The sequence below is a fragment of the Poeciliopsis prolifica genome, unplaced genomic scaffold (genome assembly GCF_027474105.1).
Source record: "Poeciliopsis prolifica strain line A6 unplaced genomic scaffold, Auburn_PproV2 SCAFFOLD032, whole genome shotgun sequence".
NCBI classification, from domain to species: Eukaryota; Metazoa; Chordata; class Actinopteri; order Cyprinodontiformes; family Poeciliidae; genus Poeciliopsis; species Poeciliopsis prolifica.
The window spans coordinates 5,363,090-5,379,064 of NW_026562407.1; the positions used below are offsets into that span (position 1 = coordinate 5,363,090).

Here is a 15,975-nt window from a genome sequence, read left to right on the forward strand (position 1 = left end):
GTTCCCTATATTTCCTTGACTTAACTGGACATTTCTGAGTCTTTTTTTTTTTTTTTTTTTTTAAAAAAGCACAATTGAACCTTCATAATGGAAAAGAGGACTTTCTCTTAAATATTGCAGTCACAGACTCACACAGAATGTAATATAACACAGGTCTGCTCGCCAGCCCCGGGCACAAAATACACAATATTAGTTGAGGCTTCGCAGCCGCATGTTGTCTCGGGTTTGCTGCTAGGTGGAGCCCGAGTATACGGTGAGAGCGGCAGTGCACATCCGAGCTCTTCCCCTCACCTTTTCACTGGCGCTCCAAAACCGCCTTTGCTTTCCGTACAGATTTACTCCCAGCCACTGTGCACAATTGGTTTGTCATAGTAGCCGAGAGCGCAGTTTTTTTCTGGACCCTGATCACCAGACTTGAAAGAAAATAAGCCTCTCTTTTTTTTTGTGCTCGCGAGAGTCTTCTGGATACTCTTTTTTTTTTTTTTTTTTTTTTGTCTCTCTTGTTTTTGTCTTGTATTATGACCGGTGAGGTGCCGCTCTTCCAGGTTTCCCGGGACGTGATGAAGACCCAGCACCGGAGGGTCGATTTGTGGCGGTGCGCAGGGATGTAAAAAAAATAAATAAATAAGAAAGAGAGAGAGAGAGAGAGAGAGAAGTGGGGACAGTGTCCGTGGATGCAACGCCAAGGAAGAGAGCTTGTGCGTTTTGTTTTATTTTTCTTTTATTCTCCCCACCTCGGATAGTGGAGCCACAACCAGACTGATTCACAGGATACTAAACCCAGCGGCTGGATTCGCTGCGCTGTCTCCTCAACCCCCCATCAAAGTCTTCACGCACGCTGCGCATCGCCTGATGAGGACACTTTCTTTCTTTCTTTCTCTTCATTCTTTTTTTTTTTTAACCCCCCGGGCGAGAAATTAACGCACGCTTTGAATCAGCGCGTGTGCGCCCTTCACGTTTTACCGGTGATCTCCAAACAGCGCGGTAAGTGTGGCGTTCCTCTGCATTTTTTGCTGCTGCGCGCATCTCCTGTTATCCTGCAGATTCGGCTCAGGGCGATAATAATGTCCGCGAATGAAAAGCCTGCAGCGGCGTTAGAGGGGCTCTGTAATGTTGAACTCGACTGTTAATTATTTCAAATTGGCACGACTGTGCGTTTTGTGTCTTTCTTTTGTATGTGTGTGTGTGTGTGTGTGGACACAATCAGAGCAGAGAGCAGCGCGCAGGTTGGCTGTTGGTCATAACTATTCGAGACGTTTCAGTTTCCATCTCGGACTAATTCATCCGACCTGCCTTTGAGCGCTTGATTAATATTCAGTCAATCAGAATTTCTCCTATTCACACTAACACAAATGGTCTAAGAAGTTTGAAAGCTGAATGAATACAAAGTAAGTTTTTCCCCCCCCTCTTCTTGCCTTCAGTTGTGTGAGATGCACCTGACTCTGAAAGGCTTTGTGTCTTTGCAAAAAAAAAAAAAAAGGTGCTCGAAAAAAATGCAGGCCTGAGCAGTGCAGCAGCTTCTGAATTTTTTATTAAAGGGTACGAGTGTGACTTCAGTATAAAAACTGAAGTCGCAGTGCCTCTCGCCATGCACAATCGACACATTTTCCGCCAAATGCACGACTCGCCGTCACCGTTGACTTGTTTACATCTGCTGGCTTTTTTTTTTTTTTTGCAGAAAATATCTGGCGCGGCCAAAGAGGTATGAATACTGCACAGCACGCATCATTATTTAATGCACTAACAAACAGACATGGCTGCAAATGGCTCCATGTTTACAGACATGCTGCTGGAGAGAAGGGGAAACTTCAACTTTGAGAGGCCCCACTGTGCCCGAACCTTTAAAGTGAAGAGAAGGATGTCTTTCACTGTCAAAAGAAAGAAGGGTGAAGATGATCACTTGGAATTGAATCTGATTTCCCCTCCTCCTCATTTTCTGTCTCCAGAACATTAGGGATGCAGTTTTTTTTTGTTGCGTCCTTATCTGGCAATTTTGACTATAATATCCAGGACTGCAGCACCATCTGTCACATATTGCATATAGCTGGAATTTCCCTGAAGAACATCACACATTCGTGCAGTCTGCACACACACATGCACATGCAACTTGCCTCTCTACCAGCAGTGAAAAACCTTGACTTGTCCCCCACCCTCTAGGGGAAAACTCAAGGGGACATTTGAACCTTTCTGACTAAACTGTTAAGCCAACCTGCACTTTGTTTTGTCTCATCCGTTTTGACTCAGCTTTAAGTGCTGCTCCTTCAGGGATATAATCTGGGTTGTATTTAATCTAGCGGCGGCTGAACCCAGCATCTGGTGTGATACCTGATGGGACAATGGTGGGAGGAAATAAAATAATTGCTTCCTTGCCTTTTTTTTTTTCTGTTAAGGTTCGTTTGCAAATTAAGCAGTGCGCTGTATTGGGCATTCAGAGGGGGAAAAAAGAAAGATGATGCTTGTTTCGTGGCAAATAAGCAGTAGGAGAAGCTGAAAAAGTTTAAATAAATGAGCTACAATAAGGATGGAAGATCTGGGCAGAAGAAAATGTTTCCGTGGTTTGTGACATTGTGAAAAAGATAAAAGTGATACTCAAAAGTTAAAACAACAAAAAACACACATTTGCAAAAGTATTGTTAAAGATGTTACAATAACTGCATTTAATCACTTTTTCAAATATATTGATACATTTCCTCTATATTTACTGGAAATGTAGTTACAATTTTAAAAATGCATCCATATTTTTAGATTTTTCTGTGTGAAAACATCAGCTGATTTATTCTTCTGAATCCAAATCAAGATTCTTATATAATTTTGCCCCAAAATGATATATTGATTCAGATCCGTTGATTGGCCATACCGGTAACGTGGCTCATCAGCAGAGAATCTGTGCTCTGTTTGCTCAGAAATGTTTAGGCCTTTAAAGCACTCTGTAGCTTTTGTCCCATTAGATTGACATTACAGAAACTGTCAAGAGCAAGTAAGAAAAAAAATGCAGAGGTGGAGGCAAAAAATTCAAATGCAATCTAAATTTGAAAATCAGTTCAGCTTAATCAGAAATCTCCACATCATGTGCTATATTAGAGATGCACCAACAAATCAAATAGAGATTTTTAAGCAAAACTAAGGTCATACTGATGGAAACGCTCTTTGTTGTGGAGGTTATCACTGAAGGAGGAAAACTCAACACCTCAGCGACATCTCTAAAAATGAAGCTTCCAAAAAGAATTCACAATTTTTCTGTTGAGGCATTTTAGCTGAAGCTACAAGTTAAAACCATGACCTTTGGAGTAAAAACAAGCACAGTGCTTCTACCCCGTTTCTTCAGTAGTTGTCTTAATTTATTATAAAAGCTGCCTCTGTTTTTATCTGAAAAAAATTATCTGAACTCTGAACCTGAAAAATAAAAAAGGCTTTCTTCTTGCAAGTCATGGTTTAGTAAAGTTAATTAGTGCCTTTTGTTTGTTCATTGACTCATATATTTCTGCTGAATTGTGCATTGCAGTAATGCGGGTTAATTTTGTTGCCCTCTGAAAAAAGATTTTTTTATTTTTTTATTCCTTCTTGGGTTGGAGAGATGGTCCCTCTCCCCCTCCTCTGTAAATATCTTTCCATTGATTTGATTTTTTACCATTTTAGACAAGAAAGGAGCACTCCAATTTGTGGAAAGAAGCTGGGGCTCTCACTCAGTCTTTATTAGGTTAGGATTGGGCTTGAGCTCTATGGTTTATACGACATAGCTTTACATATAAATTTGCATAATTGCTTTTTTACTGAGTCTCAGGATGCTTTCAGTGTACTCTGGTCATCTTTTAAAACGCTTCGTTCAAACTCAGATGGTAATACAGTGACAAGGGCTTTAATGTTGTGTTGATTTGGCTCTGGAGTTGCCAGTAGGATCTAGGAATTATGTCACATTGTAGTTGAGATTAGAGAAACCAGTGGGAGTTACTCATTGTGGCGCCAAGTACAAATATGTAATAGGAAATAATGATATGCCTATTAAATTTACTGGTCTTTCTTAATAATTTAGCATAAATATCATAAAAAGGTACTTTATTAAAAACCTGAAATCACAATTGAACTGTTATGTTGGTTGATGGAATTTTTATTTATTTATATTTTGATTACAAAAGGGTTTTGTTGTAGCCAGTACAATCAGAAAAACTTCTGACCTGAGAAGAATACAGTAGATGGTCATGGTAAGCCATAAAAGGTCATTGCTGAGTTCAGATAGCTGTATTCAACAATTTTTTTTGAAAGTTGAGTGGAAGGTAAATGTGTGGACTTGACATGTTTTTTGAAAGCTTATGAACAACCATTTGGGCTTAGTATGTTGTTTCTGATCCTCTTTTTTTTAAGCTGCCTGAGTCTTTTTTAACACTTCATGATCACAAGCTTTTTTGAGATGCTGATTTCATATTCTTTCAGGATTTTAAACCTGCTTATACACGCCAAAGCACCAAAACCTGTATTAATGATCAGGGTAGTACTCTGCTTGGCCGGAGCCCTATAGCTTTATATAAACCCCTTATTTTAAAGAGGAAGATTAGAGCCACCAGAGTCAACAATGCAAACGAGCTGAAGGTTGCAGTTAAAGAAACTTACTACTTTCTGAACACCTCAGTGTCTTATTCAAAATTTTAAAAAATTGTTGAATTAATTTTAGGTTTCTTTAGCTGTATAATTCTGTAAGTCAGTAGAATTAAACCATTGAAACATATCACACAATGTGTGATCAGTTTTAATTTCTGATCTGAATTACTAAAAATGAAAACTTTTCCATGATATTCTGTTTTATTGTGATGCATGGTTAGACATTCAAACACTAAACTTGTTTACAAATAGCGGTTGTACAGAACTCTGTATCCTGTGGGTCTAATGAGGTGCAAACCACCAAGAAGTGCTGCTTATATCTAACATCCATTATGGTCTACATGCCCAACAGCCATATTGGATATTCTGATCTTCTGGGACATCTCCAACTTTGTGGAATTCCTACTTAAAGTGGCATTCTTATTGTGCTGGCCTTTGTTTGCTCAAGTATAAGAGTCTTATACTGCCACGTGTCTACTAAAGACTACTAATTCTGTAAAAAAACAACAACAACAACTAAATAACGCATGAAAATATATTTTATGTCTTTATCTCACTCTTTTTTTTTCTTGTATATCCATATATGGGCAAACATTGAATGATTATTTAAGGACAGATTTTCATATATACATCCAAAATTCTGTTTATGCAACTTAAAAACAAAGTTTAATTTGAGTTGGACATGACAAAAGACAACATTCAAACTCCCCATCCTTTTTCGCCCTTCTTTTTTTATTGGCAGCTGGCAATTACTTCAAGATGAGATGAAGTGCAGCGATTCTTGTAAAAATTGTTGGTCTCTATGGCTACCATTCAGCAGGCACTTTCTTACATGTGGAAACGGCAGCATTGCGCCTGCTTTCATACAATAATAGGCAGTCAATACTTGCTGCACTGGTCTGCTTTGTACAAACTGGAATTTATTTCAGTCGCAGTCATGGATTTAAATACAAACGGTGGACAGAATATGTGTTGATGACACATACGGCTACCTATTTATTTAACGTTTGCTTTCTTTGTGATTGCAAGCTCAAACCTTTGGAATTTGCAGAATGGAGAATTTTCCTGTTCCTTTATTTCTGTCCATTTATACACGGAAGCTTTTTTTTCTTCTCCCCCTGCAGCCAGCTGTCTCTTTCAGTACATAAAAACCTTGAAATCTTGCAGAACAGTACATTACTGTTCTTAGGAGAAAAAGTCCTCTCTTCTCTCCCTCTTATTTATTTATTTTTACACTTATCACAAGTGGCACAGTCTGAGATGCTTGACAAATTAGAAAATACGTCCAGTACAGAAGAAAATGGCTCTGGATTCAGACACACTGTCTAAATGATGGATTTTTAAAACTTGTTTGGCAGCTGAATGGTTGTTTATCCCTGCAGCTGGATGCTGACATGCTAAGCATCATACAAACATCTTCAGAGAGGGGGGAGATGACAGATTATGCTGTTGACTGAGTTTTTCCCGTGAGCTTTAAAATGACAGGAGACGGAATGACCAAAATATTCCAGTTTAGGTGGCTCCATACATAACTTACGAACTTGAAACGTTTGTCCCTTAAAGAACCTGAACACAGGCAGATTGCTTGGGATGGTGTATTCCCATTCCTGTTAGGTAAATGTCACCCACTGCTAACCTGAGGCCCTTGGTCTTTCTGTGACTGCAGCTGTCACGCTGTTAGGCATAAGGCAGGTCACTCAGTTGGGGCCCTCAATCTGGCAGGAATGTCACACAAAAAGAGAAGCAAGAGCTCGAGAATGGAAAAAAAAAGAGGCTCGTGGCCAAGAAAAGGTCTTCAAGGTGCAAGCCTCTCCACACTTTTCCTGCCCCGTCTCATAAAGACCTTGGACACAAAGGTTTTGACAGAAGCTCTCGCAACCGTTTGAGCATTAAGTGGTAGGAAATGGGGTTTGAGATTAAATGGAGATTTGATGGGAAAAACAGACAGTTTCAAGTTTGTTTGTTTTTTCTTTATGTGGCAGGCGATTGACCACAATGTTTGGAGCCGTTGGTGTGTAATAACTTTGGAAAAGCAGAGAACACTACAAAAGTTGCTGTAAGAAGAGAAAGTAATTAATGTACTGTTAAAGCGGCATGGTTTGAGAAGACCTTTCATAAGAAGGTTTAAGTGATTGACATGAGTTTTTGTGTTTGTCATAGCCTTGGATCGTAAAAAAAAAAAAGGAGCGGTTTTGAAAAATGTGTGAAATGGGCTGTAAAAATGAAACATGACATGAGCAGATAGCATTTTGTACAGATGCACTAATGTCAGAGTTTGTAAAAACCTGTGCATGAGGCAGTTCCAGCGTTCTGTAAAATAGTGGGAGAAATCAATGCTCTCCATCTGCCATTGAGTAAACGCAAGTTTTTGTGCCAGGAATATATCCTTAATGATTCCTAGAGGTTTATGAAAAATAAAACAAAATACAGCACGACTGGACCTTTTTCAAGGTTCAACTTGAATTCTCTGTGGTAGTGGCAACTGTTACATACGGCCTCCCAATCAGCACAACCAAACACAAAACCACTCGGTAAAGAAGTATATTCTGCAAAAAATATGTAGAACTTAAACTGGAGATGGTTAATTGAAAGCGTTATAAGTTTCCTCAATCTTAGCTTAGAAGCCAGCCTTTTTACAGATTTTCTTATCAAAAACCCAGCTACCGTAGGTTTTATTAGCTTTTTTCACCAACATACTGGTGATTTTTGTCACCAACATAATTGGTGTTGAAAAATAATGCTATCCAGTGTTTTAGTATGCAAACGCCTCTGCTGATTTTTTTTTAAAAAAAAAGACAAAGTCATGAAAGTTTCCATGATCTTTTTAGCATAAATAACATAGCTTTTTTTCACAGAAAGCTGGAACAATTTAGAATGTAAGGACAACTGGTTCGGTATTGCTAAAAGGCAGTTGCCACAGTAGAGAATAAATTATTTTCATCATCTCTTGCACAAAAGACATTCCCAGACGTTCACAGAGTAGGGCTGCAATCAAAAGCCATTGCAGTGCTTCTTCAGCAAGGAAGAATATGAAAAAGACTATAGGAGCTATTTCAAAAAATATAACCATTTGTTCGAATTTTTTCTGCATGTTTGGCTAGATTGTAATTAAACTCTCTGAGTAGCTGGAAGATGGATTAAATATTTATTTCTAGTTGTTTGCAAAACACTTTTTGTGTATAATTTCTATTGGTGATTTATTGCTGTTCCTTCATGACTTAATTAGCAGGCAAACTATGTATGGTGGGAAAAAAAAAAGATTTGGTCGGATAAGGGTTAGGGTCTCTAAAATTTCTTTCGCGCCTAGCTTGTACTGTTTTCAAAACATACATATTTCTCATCCTAAACAAGTAAATTGTGCTTTAGGGTTTTTTTTTGTTTAGTTTTGATGAAAAGCTGCTAAAGCTAGTTAACGTTAAAACTAGATATCGCAATTGAGGAAAAATCTGGTTCATTATTATGCTCACAAAAGAGTTAATGCAATCATAAACCATTGCAAATTTTCCTCAGTAAGGATATGGGGAAAAAAAGTTCTTAAATCTATATGCAAACATTAGCATGACAATATTTATAATACAAATTTCCAGTGTGTACCGGCACATGGACATATTTTTTGACTATAATTTAATATTTGGGGATTCGCAAGGAAAGTTGGAGGGTTTGGAAAAAAATCTGAATGGTTATTTTAAATTCTCCAGTTGCCATTGATTTCTGGTCGGTATTTGTTGCCATTCTTTTGCAACTACTGTCGGGCCAGCTGTGCTTTGGAACTGTAGTGGCATGACGGATTCATTTATGCTTTTAATTTCAGCAAGGGCCTTCAAGGCTAGTTTATTATCAAACTCAAGTCAAGACTGCTGCCAGTGCTTTCTCCGGTTTTAGGTTGCGCTCTTAGTTATCTGTGAGGCACCCTTATACCCTTGATTTGCCACTTAAGCTGTCCTTTTGGGGAAGGGGGGTGGGGGCAAATTATTTAGCAGCTAAGACTTTAATGCAACCTCTTCAGGCAGTAATATAAAGTCTGCATGAGTGCAAAGCCTTAACAAGCATCTGCAGATGTAATTGCATAGTTCAGAAGCGATGATGATTGCAGATGATGACAAGCATACAGTAAAGCCACCCAGTCAGTTGCCCTGAAATCAGTTTGGCCATTCTTAAAGATTATATCTGTATGCCAAAGAAGCATTTTGTACAATATTGTTAACGCTGCTTTTACTACTGGCTTGGGGAATTGCATGTCTAAGAGTGGGGTAAAAAAAAAAAAAAAAAACGACGTCTCGCCTTTAGTGCCGATATGGACCCAAAAATGTCAACTTAGCATTTAGAGCAAGCCCAGCCGCTCTTACAACCCCATTGATGGTGTTAAAAGCTGACCAAAAGCTATCAAACTGACACTGCCTGACAGAGCAGCAGTGCATCAACCTCTTTACAACACTGTAAAATCAGTTACATTTGTCTATCTGCAACTTACAATATAATGCCAATTTTTATTTCTCTTTCTTGCTTTTATTCATGGCTTTGTTTTAAAAGCCTTTTTTCTTCTGCTTAGTCGTGAACTTTAGTCCAGTGAAGAGGATTCAAACAAAGATGCAGTGCTTCTCTGAGGCACAGCTCTAAAAGAAGTTAATTTATGGCCTGTTTGGGAGGCAGGTTTTGGCTTGAATACTTAACAAGGAGGTGCACCTGCAGCCGCATACAAATTAATGGAAATGACGGTTAGTATTTACGCCTCCCTAAACCTCAGGGACCTCCTGATCTGACCACTAATTTTCCAGCAAAGAGAAATAAAGATAACTTTTGTGTTTTTTCTAACTGCAGATTTCAGGTGCATGGCATTTGTTTTTTTTGTCTTCAAGATTTTCTTTTGTCCTTTTTCTTTGTGATATTTAATTTTTCTGTCACTGAGATGTGTTGGTCTAATATTAACCGCATCTCTTTTGAGCAGAGGCAGATTTGGAGACTTAAAATGACTTCAAGCTATTTTTCTACTGCACTTTTCATTCTGATTTAATATCCATGCATAGGCATTTTTCAGCATTTCATCAAGAAAGTTTCGAGTTGGGCACCAACTAATCCACCCCGGGGACTCAAGGATTATTGACAGTTTAGTTTTCCATCCTTTCTTTATCATTGGAAACTTTCATAAGAAGTCCAAACTGTGAAAAAAAGCAACCTTAAATGCCTTGCAGAAAAGATGATCACAGTATCACACAGGTTTCTCCCACAGTCCAAAAACATTATTTTGTCTTTCTAAATTCTCCCGAGGTGTCTGTGTGTGCGCGATTGTTTGTTTCTATGTTGCCCTGCCACAGACTGGTGACCTGTCCAGGGAGTACCCTGCCTCTCACCTGAAATGTCTCGCTGGAGGTAGGCACCAGTACCTGTCCCAACCCAACTAGGGACTACGGTGTACAGAAAAGAGATGGATGGATCCACTGACCAATTTTGAAAAGAGCAATAAACATTACATTTAGTCAAATGCCATAATCAAAATGATAAAGGAAATGTACAGAAAACAATCAATGGTCCAGTTATCATATTAAGTTGCCTTTGATTATATCTGGGGTGTAAATGCCACTTCATTCTAAGAAATAAAAGGAACAAAAGAGAAACGATAAAGAAAATATGGAACAACAAAAGGCGAGGAAGACCGTTAGTTTTGGGAGCCACCAGGATAATTTATCAGCTGTTTGGCAGCAGATTCTTGGCTATTCAGGAGCTTCACACTTTGCATTGAAAACCAGACGGTGTGCTGAGACAAAAAGTTACGGAAGCCTGAAACACATGGCTGAGACAAGCAAGACAAAAATTGACTCTTGCAGAGTTTCATTAAAAGAGGTAACTGGGCAGACATGCAAAAAACACATATTGCATTTGAGTTCAACTGCAGTATAAACAAGATGATCAGATCTGGTTCTGAATGGGTTTGGATATGGCTTCATGTTTTGCTGAAGTTTCTTGACACTTAAGCTCTGTCTGTCTCTTCAAACAAAGCAGATCCTCCATCCCTGGAGGAACTGAATCATCACTGTTTCAGTTCCAATAAGAAGTTGATTTTGCTGAACTTAGAATTGATGGTAGAAAAACGGGCAGACAAGGACTGTTGTATTATCAGATTTATGCCGTTCTTTTTGGGGTTTTTTAAGCAAAACAGTACAATAGTTTGGAAGGTCAAAGGAAGATAAACTGTTGTAAGGAACCTTACTAAATTACGTGGAATGAACAATTTGCTGACCAGTTGAAGTAGGCATGAAGACAGTGTCTCCGTAAGAGCAAGTTCTACATTCAGAGTTGTGTTACCGCATACCGTCAGTAAGATTTTAGTACTTCATTATGCAAGTGCCAAGTTATCGTGATAAAAATTGGTGTTAATCTCGCATGCGTTTTCTTTTTGGTTGTTTGGTACTGTAGCAAGAGCATATTCTTTTGGCATTAAGCTCCTTGGATCTCCAAAATGCATTGCAGCAATTTAGTCTCTGCTTGTTCTCTTGTCTTAAACCAAATGGATTTTCCTTATCAATTCTATAGGATTTGGTTTAAGCATGTGGGATAGGATCTCCCAGGGCTGCCTGCCTTAGCTAGCAGCCTCCTAAAGATTCTGTTGTCGTCACCTTCAGAGGGACGGTGCAATTCAGATGTGTTCACCTACGATTGCACTTCACTGCAGGCTGGTATAGCGTTGGCAGATCTATGCTTCCAGTAGCGTACATAAGCCTTTTCTGCCAGGCCTTTGTTGCCTCTGAAGTGAAGATGACTGAACTGATGCTGTGTCCCGGTGGAGTAAACGTGTTTAAATGACAACACATTTTTGTCTCACCTTGAACCTAATTGACTCCCTTAAAACTGGGGTTTGGAAAGTGCTGACACAATCCGCTGCAAAAGTTGGCTTGTTTCTGGCTCTGCATTGAGCTGTATTTAGACTTTGTATCACATTCACATTCTTATGAGCATATTTCTTGATGAAGTATTTTTCAAAAAGGCTTTTGCTGTTTAAATATTTCATTCTAGTCTGATGAACTGGCAGCCTATTCATATAAAAAATTGCCACTAAATAAATTGATTTACACTTTTCAAGTTGAAAAAAAATCTGTTAATATATATATGTCAAAATCACTTAACATGCCTGCAGTTAATGCTTTTTCCAACCATTTTGTGCTTATATGATGGCATTTAATATTTGCTATAAGATTTCGCAAAGCTGAATAATACAGATTAAAATGTTATTGTTCTCTCATCTCTTTAGCTGATTCTACAAGATTGGGGTCTGGAACCAAGAACCAAGATGACCATGTAAGGCTAATTTTTTTGTGAGGAAATGAATTCTGTTTTGTTTTGTCATATTTTTGCATGGTCATCTGCCGTAAAGACCAAATAACACATCCGTTTAAAACTTCTGCTACTGCCCAATATATGTTTAATTTAAATGTCCTGGTATTAATGTTAAGCAAATTTTAATTGCGTGTTAAGACCTACAGAGAGAACAAAGGCTTCATCTAATCTGAACACAGTTCTAGTTTTTGGCCTTGTTGATGTTTTGTAATCACTAAATGGTTTTGCTCATGATAGACTGATAGGTAAGGCTCCATGTTATGTTATAACCTCAGGGAAACAGAAAATCATGGAAACAAATGGTAATTTGGCTCCCACTTAGAGCTTACAAGTCTGGCACTGACTTGTATTTCACTTTTTGTCCTGTGTGTCTCTGTGTTGCTCTGTGATTGACTAGCAACCAGTCGAGGGTGAACTCCACCAGTGATTGCTAAGTTGGGCACCAACCCCACAGGGATAAGTGGGTAAAGACAATGGATGGAAGGACTTCTTCCACTGTGAGCTATATAAAGATTTCCCATTTAGGTATTGCTTGTTACCAAACTACATGACAAACAGGTTGATGACCCAAGTCCCCATGAGGGTCTCTGTCACTCATGACAGCTTGAGAACTGGGTAGTAGTTACGCTGTCACTTGAAATGACCACATACTCTTCCCCCGCTTTCCGTCCTACTGCCATTCTCCACGGTCACCCTTTTACAGAAATCTGGCTTGTGACGCTGAGCCGCGGTGTTGCAGCGGTGGTGACTGTGGGGATTTTTTTCGATGGGAGCTGTAAAACTGTAATCAGTCATTATGTCAGAGACGAGCCCGTGAGCTCCGCTCCAGCTCATTCAGCCAAATAATAAGCAGCAGATAACAGCACTAGCATGCAGGCTGCAACGGAGCCCCCCGGGTGAGCGAGAAACCAAGGGGTGATGAGGGTGGTGGTGGGGGGCGGCTTTATTTTTCATCTCGTGTGCCTACTCAGGGATGCTTGGTAGGGGCTAGATTGTCTTATGTGATGAATTTACAGACACAGTTTTCAGGACTTTTGTGCATGGAGTGCAAAATCTATTTAAATGAGAGTAGATGTGGAAGAGAGGCTCAGGGGTGTTAATTAGGTGCTGGTTTTATGTTTTATTAAGTATTTGTAAGACGTGTCTTCTGACGTCGGACAAAATTCCACGATTAGATCCATAAAGGTAAAAAAGGATGCATCTGCCACTTTAGCATTTGGCAACTTGAAGAACTGCAGAACTGGTATAACTAAGCCATGTTTTCCCACACAATGTCCACAGATTTTCTTTTGGTACAAAACTTTCCTGCTGGACAACACCACACAGCACGAGGTTGCTGTCTGTACTTCACAATTGGAAAGATTTCTCAGCTTGCACACTTCTTCTTTTTTGCTCCCAATATAGCAATGGTCACTGTGGGAAACTACTTTAAATGTAGTTTCATATGTGCACTGAGCATGCGAGTTAACATCTTTGTCTTCAAGTGCATTAGCAAACACAAACCTCAGAAAATTAGTAGAGAGCTTGAGTGCATGCATTATTGTAAACTATTGTAAACTACTTTTTGTGTACTTTTGGAGTAATAGCTGCTTCTTATCCTAGCGGCCTTTCAGTCCATGGGGGTGCAGGACTATGAAAAATGACAACCTCTTACAAGCTTCAGCCATCATCTTCACAGATGGCTGGACTTTTTTTAATTGTTAGAACAGATGATTTGACACCTTAAGGCAGTGGTTTCCAAAGTGTGGGGTGCGCCCCCTTGGGTAGTGGGCGGTGCAGTGCCATTGCAGGGGGCACGGGAAACGGTATTGGTCAATGAAAAAAAAAAAGTTACACAAAAGTGTTTCACTGTAAAGACGGTTTGCAGTGTGTTTTGTTGCAACCTAAAGTGTGAAACAAACTTCAGTGGAGTTTGAAAACAAAATATGTGTATAGGTTCATGTCTGGTTGAACGATGTGTGTGCCCACTTGATTTAAAAAAAAATAAATCTTTTTTTTTTTTGATTTTATTGTAATCCATAAGGGGACCCAGAAAATCTTTGGGTATCACTGCCTTAAGGCGTCTCGAAATGGCATCCAAGGATGAACCAGTCGTGTTGAGGTCCATAAAAATGTATGCCAATTAAATAGTCTGAATTAAGCAATTAAAGGTTTATAAAACCATTGACATCATTACATGCCAATGGTTTACAAAAAAAGGTTGTGATGTGTGTCAAAAAGTCTTAATTATAAAAATGTCCTATCTGTTATTATTTGGATATTTTTGGTAACTCTTACCGATCTCAAATTGCTCAAGTTAAGTCTCTTACACTTAACATCAGACAGTTAGGTGGAAAAGGTTTTGTGACTTTTTAATCAGCGTATACAGCTAGGATTGCATGAGATGAAAAAAAACATGCAATTCTGGAGAATGTTGACATAGTGATATGACTTGCAATAAATAAATAAATAAAATATGTTAATGTCTTTCTGCTTTGGGTTGAGAGCAAACACAAACCTCAGAAAATTAGTAGAGAGCTTGAGTGCATGCATTATGTGGTGCACAGTGACATTGACGTTGATAAAGTTGTGATGTATTGTGCAGCCCTACGTGTTACTATTGGGCACTAATAATGATAAAGTTCATATCTGATTCAGTCTATTACATAGCTTAAACTAAGGAGCTATTTAACAGATTTTAAATGTGTCTGGATAGAATTTGATGAACTCTAGCAAAAGTGAAAAATATAAAATTTATCAAATCTGATCTACGTAATTATGCACTGAACAGAGACTTTTTAAAACACAACCTTTGTCTTGACCTGTACTCTGTTGGCAAACCTTTAAAAATTAAGCATAAAACCCCTAAATGTATAGATGAGTCAAACCTGGACTTAATTATCCCACATTCATTCCAGATTATTTATATCCAGAGTAATGAAAGATTCTTCATCCTACCTAACATATTGCCAAAATCCTATCTCATTCTTTTTGCGTTACTACTTTTCGTCATCTCTTATGATATGGGTGTGTCATTTCAGCTTTAGTGATGTATTTATAAAAGAAACAGACCCTCTGATTTTTTTCTTAGCTCTGTGCCTTCCCCAACCTCCCTCACAAGAGGTTTGTCATTCCATAACAAGGGTCAGAGCCTCCTATTGTCTCTCCTCGGCATTCCTCAGCATGGTGGTATTGACTGACTCTGCTGGGTGAGTGGTGCCATACAACGTCCATACATCATCTGGAAGACAGAGTGACAGACAGTGGGAGCTGAGATGTCAGATCTCTCTCTTCAGGCTACTGACATCCACTCCCTTCCTGTTCCCCACAGTGACACTCCATCTTCTGACTGTGACTGCATTGATATTTGGGGCCTGCCCACTCCCAGACCCCACCAACAGGAGCAGCAACAAATGACACCGTCGTGATATAAATTACCCCATGGAGGACGACACGGGCATAACTTTGCTTCCAGTTAATGCTTTTGGAACAAACATCCATAGAGATATAAATGGTATTTAATCATTTACAGACTTATTATAATTGGTTCACTCCTCTATGCATGCAGAGATTGATAGCTAGATTAATCTCATCAAAATGTTAAGCTTTTATAATCTTCTCATGGACCCCTTTTAACCCTCTCATACATAATAAATGCAGCTAAAAAGTCAGGTTCACACAGAGCAAATAGCTCAACAGCATAGCATGCTTGTTGTAGTCGAAACAACAAGCAGTCTAGTGCAGCATGACACTAGACTATGAGCTCATGCAGGTCAGCGTAGGTCGACACTTTATGGAATTCCTGCCCATAATGATTTATAAGGTTGGTGTAGTCACTGCCTTGCAACATATCAGTGGAATGCAGGAGTGAGGCTTTTGTCTGTAATCCAGTTTTATTACACCTGGAGTTTCGTCTTGTCTTCACTCTGGTGTTCCACTTTCCTGGCTCCGAGCGTGTGACAGCGGAGTCCTGTTGTCACCCGTGAACTCTGTGACGCACTTTGCCTCTGTTTTCTTATTTATGCTTTTTGGTTGTTCCTGAGTCTCCCCTCTAAGCCTGTGCTGCTTTAAAAC

General features: G+C 39.1%; 1 protein-coding gene across 5 annotated transcripts in view; it reads left to right on the plus strand.

Annotated features, from left to right (window-relative positions):
• The first annotated feature begins 294 nt into the window (after nt 1-294).
• adgrl3.1 (adhesion G protein-coupled receptor L3.1) overlaps nt 295-15,975 on the plus strand; it is a 259,349-nt gene continuing 243,668 nt past the window's right edge. For 3 of the 5 annotated variants that reach the window (XM_055050951.1, XM_055050948.1, XM_055050949.1), the window contains exon 1: nt 296-984. The gene's annotated coding sequence lies outside the window, so the exon portion shown is untranslated. Of the gene's footprint in view, nt 985-11,836; nt 11,884-15,975 lie in introns of all 5 variants that reach the window. The other 2 variants (XM_055050947.1, XM_055050952.1) reach the window with 2 other exon arrangements.